The 7645-nt window shown below is 42.9% G+C and overlaps 1 pseudogene; it reads left to right on the plus strand.

Moving 5' to 3' along the window:
* Positions 1-1791: 1791 nt before the first annotated feature.
* On the plus strand, positions 1792-2257 carry LOC129468177 (large ribosomal subunit protein uL15-like; annotated as a pseudogene).
* Positions 2258-7645: the final 5388 nt, after the last annotated feature.

Genomic DNA, 7645 nt, shown 5'->3' on the forward strand with positions numbered 1-7645 from the left:
GGAGACTCTGGGAAGGTGGAAGTGGAGACTGGAGTGACGCGGCTGCAAGCCAAGGAATGCCAAGGACTGCTAGCCACCACCAGAAGCTAGGAAGAGTCAGGGGAGGAGTCTATCCAGAGTCTTGGAGGGAGCATGGCCATGTGAACACCTTGATTTTTGAGACTTTTAGCCTCCAGAGCTGTGAGAGAAAGTGTCCCTGTTGTCTTCAACTATTCAGTTTGGGTGGCTTACTTTATTATGGCAGCCATGGAGAACTAATACATAGCCAAGGTCAAATCGCCTTTGGCCATCACTAGCTATCATCTAATTAAAAAGGCACCAAAGAAATGTTTAAACCTGGTAAGCTTTGAATATAATCAAATGATCATCAATATTTAAACCCTCAAGGTAGCCAATGAGTGAAATGGAAAACTTTATACTTTCCAAGATGAATGCCTGCCATCAACCCATCTATATTTAAAACATTGGACTTTGCTTCTTGGGCCTTATTGACATTCTGTCAACAAATGATTAAGTATTTATCAAGTGCCAAGAACTGTGCTAGGTGCTGGCAATACAGATATCAGTAGGGAACAATGTGCACCCCATTCCCTCCCAGAGTTCACATTCTTATAAGAAACACAGACATTAAATATACTATTTCAGATAATAAATTGAAAGATTCCATCCATGGAAAGGACCACAGTAGACAAGTTCAAGATGCCCTGTCAGCATGTAATGGGAAATCTGACTGGCAGTGTGAATGTTAACCCCTGCTTTCCAAAAAGCCTCACTAAACCAGCCTGATTTGTAGTCTTTGCTCAAATACTCCCACCATGGCTGATGTCAAGCTCTCCTGCCACTACAGCAGGGTTAGCTAGCACAAGATGCACACACAGTAGCAGGCCACTCCGTTCTATTTCCACCACACGTTCCATTCTATTTCCATTGTGACCTCAGAAGCACAAACGTAGAATATAATAAAATAATCAGAACATGAAAAGTTTTGAGTGTTTATTGCATTTGTTTTTATTATAACTTAATTGTAAATGTATACCACTTAATTTATAATAATGGCGGTGTTTAACAATCGGCTTGCAAAATTCCACCTTTTGTAAGCTGGGAATAAGTTTGGAGCAGAGGGTTAAGGAAGGCTTTCCCGTGGAGGTGACACTTAAAATGATGAATTAATTAGAATTAGCAAAGTACAGAAGAGGCGAGGATGACCACTCCAGGCAGGAACCATGGCAAGTGACAAGGTCCTGGGATTTAAGAGAGCCTGTTATACTTGAGAAACTGAAGGCAAAGAAGGTGAGGAAAAATATGGAAAAATGAGGCCAAAAGGAGGACAGGGACCAAATCAGGCATAGCCTTGTAGTCCATAGAGGGGATTTTGAACTTTATCTTAAATACAATGGGAAACTATTGAAGGTGTTAAGCAAGGGAGTCATGATCAGATTGAGGTATTTAAAATATCCTTATACTCTGTGCATGGAATAAAACACTCAAAAATGGATGTAAGACACTTAGAGCACAAGCATCAGAAGAAAAAGTAGATGAAATGGACTTCAACAAAGTGAAAAACTTTTATACATTGTTGGGGTTCAGAAACTGATACCCCAAAGTATGGCGCTTTGACATGCTGAACTGAGCAAGAAGCCTCAAGAGCTCTCTGACCCTCCCCCTGCCTCTTACCTCTCGATCTTTTGTCTCTCCCTAAGCTCAGGATGAAGTTCTCTAAGTTCTCAAATCTGCCTAAAGTCTGGACTCACCAAAGAAGAAAGCAATTGCTCTTTCGTCTGGGCCACCAACATGCCATCCAGACCGAGGAAGACCCGGAAACTTTGGGGCCACATGAGCCACAGCCACAACCCCATAGGGAAACACCAGAAGCACCCCAGAGGCCACAGTAATGCTGCTGGTGGCACGCATCACCACAGGATCAGCTTCAACAAATACCACCCAGGCTACTTTAGGAAAGTTAATATGAGGCATTACCACTTAAAGAGGAACCAGAGCTTCTGCCCAACTATCAACCTTGACAAACTGTGGACTTCAGTCAGTGAGCAGACACGGGTGAATGCTGCTAAAAACAACACTGGGGCTGCTCCCATCATTGCCATGGCGCTATTGGGCTACTACAAAGTTCTGGGAAAGGGAAAGCTCCCAAAGCAACCTGTCATCGTGAAGGCCAAATTCTTCAGCAGAAGAGCTGAAGAGAAGATTAAGGAAGTCACAGGGGGCCTGTGTCCTGGTGGCTTGAAGCCACATGGAGTGAGGTTCATTAAATGCTAACTACTTTTTACAAAAAAAAAATAAAAATAAAAATAAAAAGAAGAAGAAGAAAGCAATTACCTCTGGTCCCTTCCTTGGGTTTTCATTAACTGAACTCATATCGCAGAAGAACTGAAATCTGTTAACACACCAGGACAGACCTTTGTCAAGAGCCATCGTCGGCTCTGTGGATTCAACAGAGTTTGTCCTTCAAACAGACTTTGTTCTTCAAGCCCACTGAATTCCCCTAAAAATCATTTACTATCCCTGCTAAAATTATCCACAATTCATTGCCTCCCTTCCCCAGTAAGAAGAAGGGAATGTAACTATCTGTGCCCCATTGTGGGGTAGGGCAATCATTCTGTGTTTTTTTCCCATGCAGGCTAGTAAGTTTGCATATCATTTTCCCCTATTAATCTGCCTTTTTTCGGGTGATTTTTCAGCAGACCTTCAGAGGGCAAAGGGGAAGTTTTCCCTTGGCCCCTGTAGCACCAAAGGACTGAAAAAACAATTCACAGAATGGAGAAAATATTCACCAAATCACACATCTGATAACAGTCTAGTATCCAGAATATATAAAGGATGCTTACAACTAAAAACCAAACAATTCCATTTTAAATGTGCAGGTGGAAGCTGGATGCAGTGGCTCACACCTGTAATTCTCAGCCCTGGGAGGCTGAGGTGGTTGGATCACTTGAGGTCAGGAGTTCAAGACCAGCCTGGCCAACATGGTAAAACCCCGTCTCTACTAAAAATAGAAAAATTAGCCAGGTGTGGTGGCACACGCCTGTAATCATAGCTACTTGGGAGGCTGAGGCAAGAGAATTGCTTGAACCCAGGAGGTGGAGGTTGCAGTGAGCCAAGATCATGCCACTGCACTCCAACCTGGGTGACAGAGTGAGATGCCATTTTTAAAAAAAATAAAGTGTGCAGCTGGGTGTGGTGGCTCATACCTGCAATCCCAGCATTTTGGGAGGCTGAGGCAGGAGGATTATTGAGGCCAGGAGTTCAAGACAGGCCTAGGCAACAGAGTTAGACCCTGTCTATACAAAAAATTTAAAAATTAGCTGGGCATGGTGGCATTCACTTGTAGCCCTAGCTACTTGGGAGACTGAGGCAGGAGGATTGCTTGAGCCCAGGAGGTTGAGGCTGCAGTGAGCTATGATCACACCACTACACTCCAGCCTGGGTGACAGAGCAAGGCCCTGTCTCAAAAAAATAAAAATAAATAAAAATGGACAAAGGACTTGAATGAACTTTTCTCCAAAGAAGAAATGTATACAATGGCCAACAAAGCACATTATAAGATGCTCAGCATCATGAGTCAGTAGGGAAATACAACGTGGAACCACAGTGAGATACCACTTCATGCCCACTAGGGTGACTATAATTAAAAACAATACCAGAAAATAATAAGTGTAGTGAGGATGCAGAAAAATTGGAACCCTCATATTATGCTGGTGGAAATGTAAAATTAGGTAGCTGCTGTGGAAAATTGTTGATTGTTCTTCAATAAGTTAAACACAGATTACCATATGACCCAGCAATTCCTCTCAAGTATATAACCCTGAAAATTTAAAAGAGATGGTGAAACAAAAACTTAAACACAAATGCTCATAGCAGCATTATTCACAATAGCTAAAAGATTGAAACAACCCAAATGTCCTTCAACTGATGAATGCATAAGCAAAATGTGGTATATCCATAAAATGGAATATTATTTGGCCACAAAAAGGAATAGTACTGATACATGTTACAACATGGATGAACCTTGCAAACATTATCCTGAATGAAAGAAGTCAGACACAGATGCCACATATTATATGGTTTCATTTTTATGAAACATCCAGAATAGGCAAATCCACAGAAACACAAAGCAAATTAGTCCCTGGAGCTGGAGGAAGGGAGGAATAGGAAGTGCTGCTTAATGAATATGGGACTTTCTTTTGGGGTGATGAAAAGATTCTAGAACTAGATAATGGTGATGTTTGCACAACATCGTAAATGTGTCAAAGCTCACTGAACTGTATACTTTAAAATGGTTAAAATGGCCAAGTGTGGCAGCTCACGCCTGTAATCCCATCTCTACAAAAAATAAAACAAAATAAAAATTTAAAAGATTGTGAGGCTGAGGCAGGAGAATTGCTTGAACCTGGGAGGCAGAAGTTGCAGTGAGCTGAGATTGTGCCACTGCACTCCAGCCTGAGCGACAGAGCAAGACCCTGTCTCAAAAAAGAAAAAAATTTAATAAGATCGTTGAAATGGTAAATTGTATATATATTGTGCCGCAATTTTTTAAAAAATGAATGCAAGGAGTCTGCGAGGAGAAGGGTGAGTCAATGATATATGCCAAGTTTCTGACAATAGCAACACATGGGTGGTAATATTTATCAAAATCGGAAATTCCAAAGGTAGAAATGGAAAGACCTAGAGTTCCTTTTTGGGCATGTTGTGACTGAAATGCCTGAGAAACATCTTAGTAGAATTTCAGGAGGCAGTCTGCTACCTGCTGTGTCTTCCTTATGCTTGTGACCTCATATTTCCAGGTGGCTGCTGCATCTCCAGGCTTCCTGTCCCTGTGCCATCAGAAAAGAAGGTGTGAGGGAGGAGTGCAGGAGGGCAAGAGAAAAATGTCTTCCCAGAAACTCAGCGTATGTCTCAGTGGTCAGGTGAGTGTCCCCTGGCCACCCTTTGCTGCAGGGAATGGGGTGGGGGAATAATTTTACTCAGCACCATCCAAGGTAAATAAGGCTGGACACTAAAGTGGTAAGGACAGCTTTTAGCCCATAATACACAATTGTAGTAGGGAAGAGGGTCCAGTGTGAACTGAACTCAACCCTGATTTGCACAGAAGTGAGTGGGTATTTTAAAGGGAGAATGGGCCTGGTGCTGTGGCTCACAACTGTAATCCCAGCACTTTGGGAGGTAGAGGCAGGAGGAGTTGAGACCTTGTCACAAAAAAAAAAAAAAAAAATTAGCCAGGTGTGGTGGCACATGGCTGTGGGCAACAAAACGAGACCCTGTCTCAATAAAAAATAAAGGGAGAATGAGGCAGCAGGGAGGGGTTGAGTGGGGCTCAGTAGGGTTAGGGTGAAAAGTTACAAGGGTTGGTCAGTGTAAACGCCCGTGAGGCAGCTGCATCTGCCAGCTGGCATTTATTGAAGTTAGGATTCCACACAGGCTGGGAGACAGAGGCCCCTTCCTTCCTGATGATTATCATTGTAAAGGAATTACCTTCACATGCTTGAGTAAGACACCCGGGAGTTGTAGGTGATGCCTAGATATCTCAAAGTGGGCGGCAAGAGGCTCCTCAATTGTAAGCCCTTTATAGTAAATGCTCTGAAAGTGGTGGGGCTTATCCTCAGGGGCTGGCTAAAAACAAATAGTGAATTCTCCTCGCAGCCTTTGCTTTGCTCAGGCAGGTACTTTAAGGGGGCACTTTAACGACACTAGAAACAACCCTAGCGTCTGGTGAAGTCTCTTAATATGGAGGGTATGTTCCATTCTCCATAATGGGATTATTACGCATTGTATGCCTGTATCAAAATATCTCAGGTACCCCATAATATACGTATCTACTATGTACCATAGTAAATGCATAAGTATATGCACCTACTATGAATTAAACATAAAAATACATAGTAAAATCCTTGCAGTCAAAGATTTTTTAAAAATACATGGGCTGGGCATGGTGGCTCACACCTATAATCCCAGCACTTTGAGAGGCCAAGGCGGGCAGATCGCGAGACCATCGTGATCCAGGAGCCAGGAGATCAAGACTATCCTGGCTAACACAGTGAAACCCCATCTCTACTAAAAATACAGAAACAAAATTAGTCGGGCATGGTGGCGGGCGCCTGTAGTCCCAGCTACTTGGGAGGCTGAGGCGGGAGAATGGCGTGAACCAGGAGGCGGAGCTTGCAGTGAGCCGAGATTACGCCATTGCTCTCCAGCCTGGGTGGCAGAGCGAGACTCTGTCTAAAAAAAAAAAAATATATATATATATATATATATATGGAGGGTTATCCAGGTGCAGTGGCTCAAACCTGTAATCCCAGCACTTTGGGAGGCTGAGGTGGACAGATTGCTTTGAGCTCGAGTTTGAGACCAACTAGGCAACATGGCAAAACCCTGTCTCTCAAAAAAATATGAAAATTATCTGGGTGTGGTGGCTCATGCCTGTATTCCCAGCTTCTCGGGAGGCTGAGGCTGAGGCTGAGGCTGGAGGATCACTTGAGCCTGGGAAGCGGAGGTTGCAGTGAGCCGAGATTGAGCATCTGTGTTCCAGTCTAGATGACAGAGTGAGACCCCGTCTCAAATATATATATATGCATATATATGGAGGGTAAAGGGTGGAAATCATTTGTGCCAAGAGTCTGTCATTCTTATAGGCCAAGTTTGAGGCCTAACCAAGAAGAGGGCTCAGAGGGGCCTAGCTAGAGTTTGGCCAGGAAGAGGATTTTTGTCAGGTTGTGCCACTCCTAAACAAAACTGTGTTTCTGCTTGGTGAAGAAGAAGCTGGAATGGATATCAGAGAGGCAAATATCAGCGTCTTTCTTACTGTGTAATTAATGTCGTGAATAATTTCAGCAGAATTTGGTCAGGAAGTCTTGAAAATAATATCAGGTGGAGATTGAATATCTTCTTAACTTGTCTGTGGCTGAGTGATTACAATTCCTTTCATCTTTCCTTATCGTTCGTTCATATTTGTCAAAAATGTAGTCATTTCAATAACTTTTCCCCAAGTCACTTTGACTTTCCAACATCCCCTGTGAGCTCAGATTTGGAGTCACCTTTCTTATAATGGAAGGATAGTAAGGTATGTGTGTAAGGTTCTGTAAGGTATGTGTGTTGGTGCTGTCCTCTAGGAAAGCAAAGTAAAATAACCACACAGGTGAGAGACTGAGAAAGACAAGAAACATCTGAGCGATGCAGTTCCTTTAAAATTATCAGGCCCAGCAAAGCATAGGAATGAGGCATCAGTCATGCCGCACTTCCCCACCTCGAGCTGAATAATCATCTCTTGAAACCGCCTGCTGTATGGACTCTAAACTGAGTGTCACCACCTAGCAATGCCATACTCTGAACACCATAACTCATACCCCATAGTTTAACAATGTATATAGCCAATACTGATGAATGTTATTTCTGTGAACCAATGAAAATTCTGAAAAACAACATTTGTAATCACCTCCTCTCCTGATTTGTCCTTTTTTCTTTAAAAACTCATGTCTGCCCTTTGTTCTCTGGAGCACTGCCCAAAGCAACTCGGAAGAGTTTCTCAGTCTGCAGTCCCCACCCTTGACCCAAATAAACTCTCTACCTATATTAATTTTCCTCAGTTTCTTTCTTTAGGTCGACACTGTGTTCTGACAAAGATTCTTTGCTTGGC

The sequence above is a fragment of the Symphalangus syndactylus genome, chromosome 18 (genome assembly GCF_028878055.3).
Source record: "Symphalangus syndactylus isolate Jambi chromosome 18, NHGRI_mSymSyn1-v2.1_pri, whole genome shotgun sequence".
Taxonomy (NCBI): Eukaryota; Metazoa; Chordata; class Mammalia; order Primates; family Hylobatidae; genus Symphalangus; species Symphalangus syndactylus.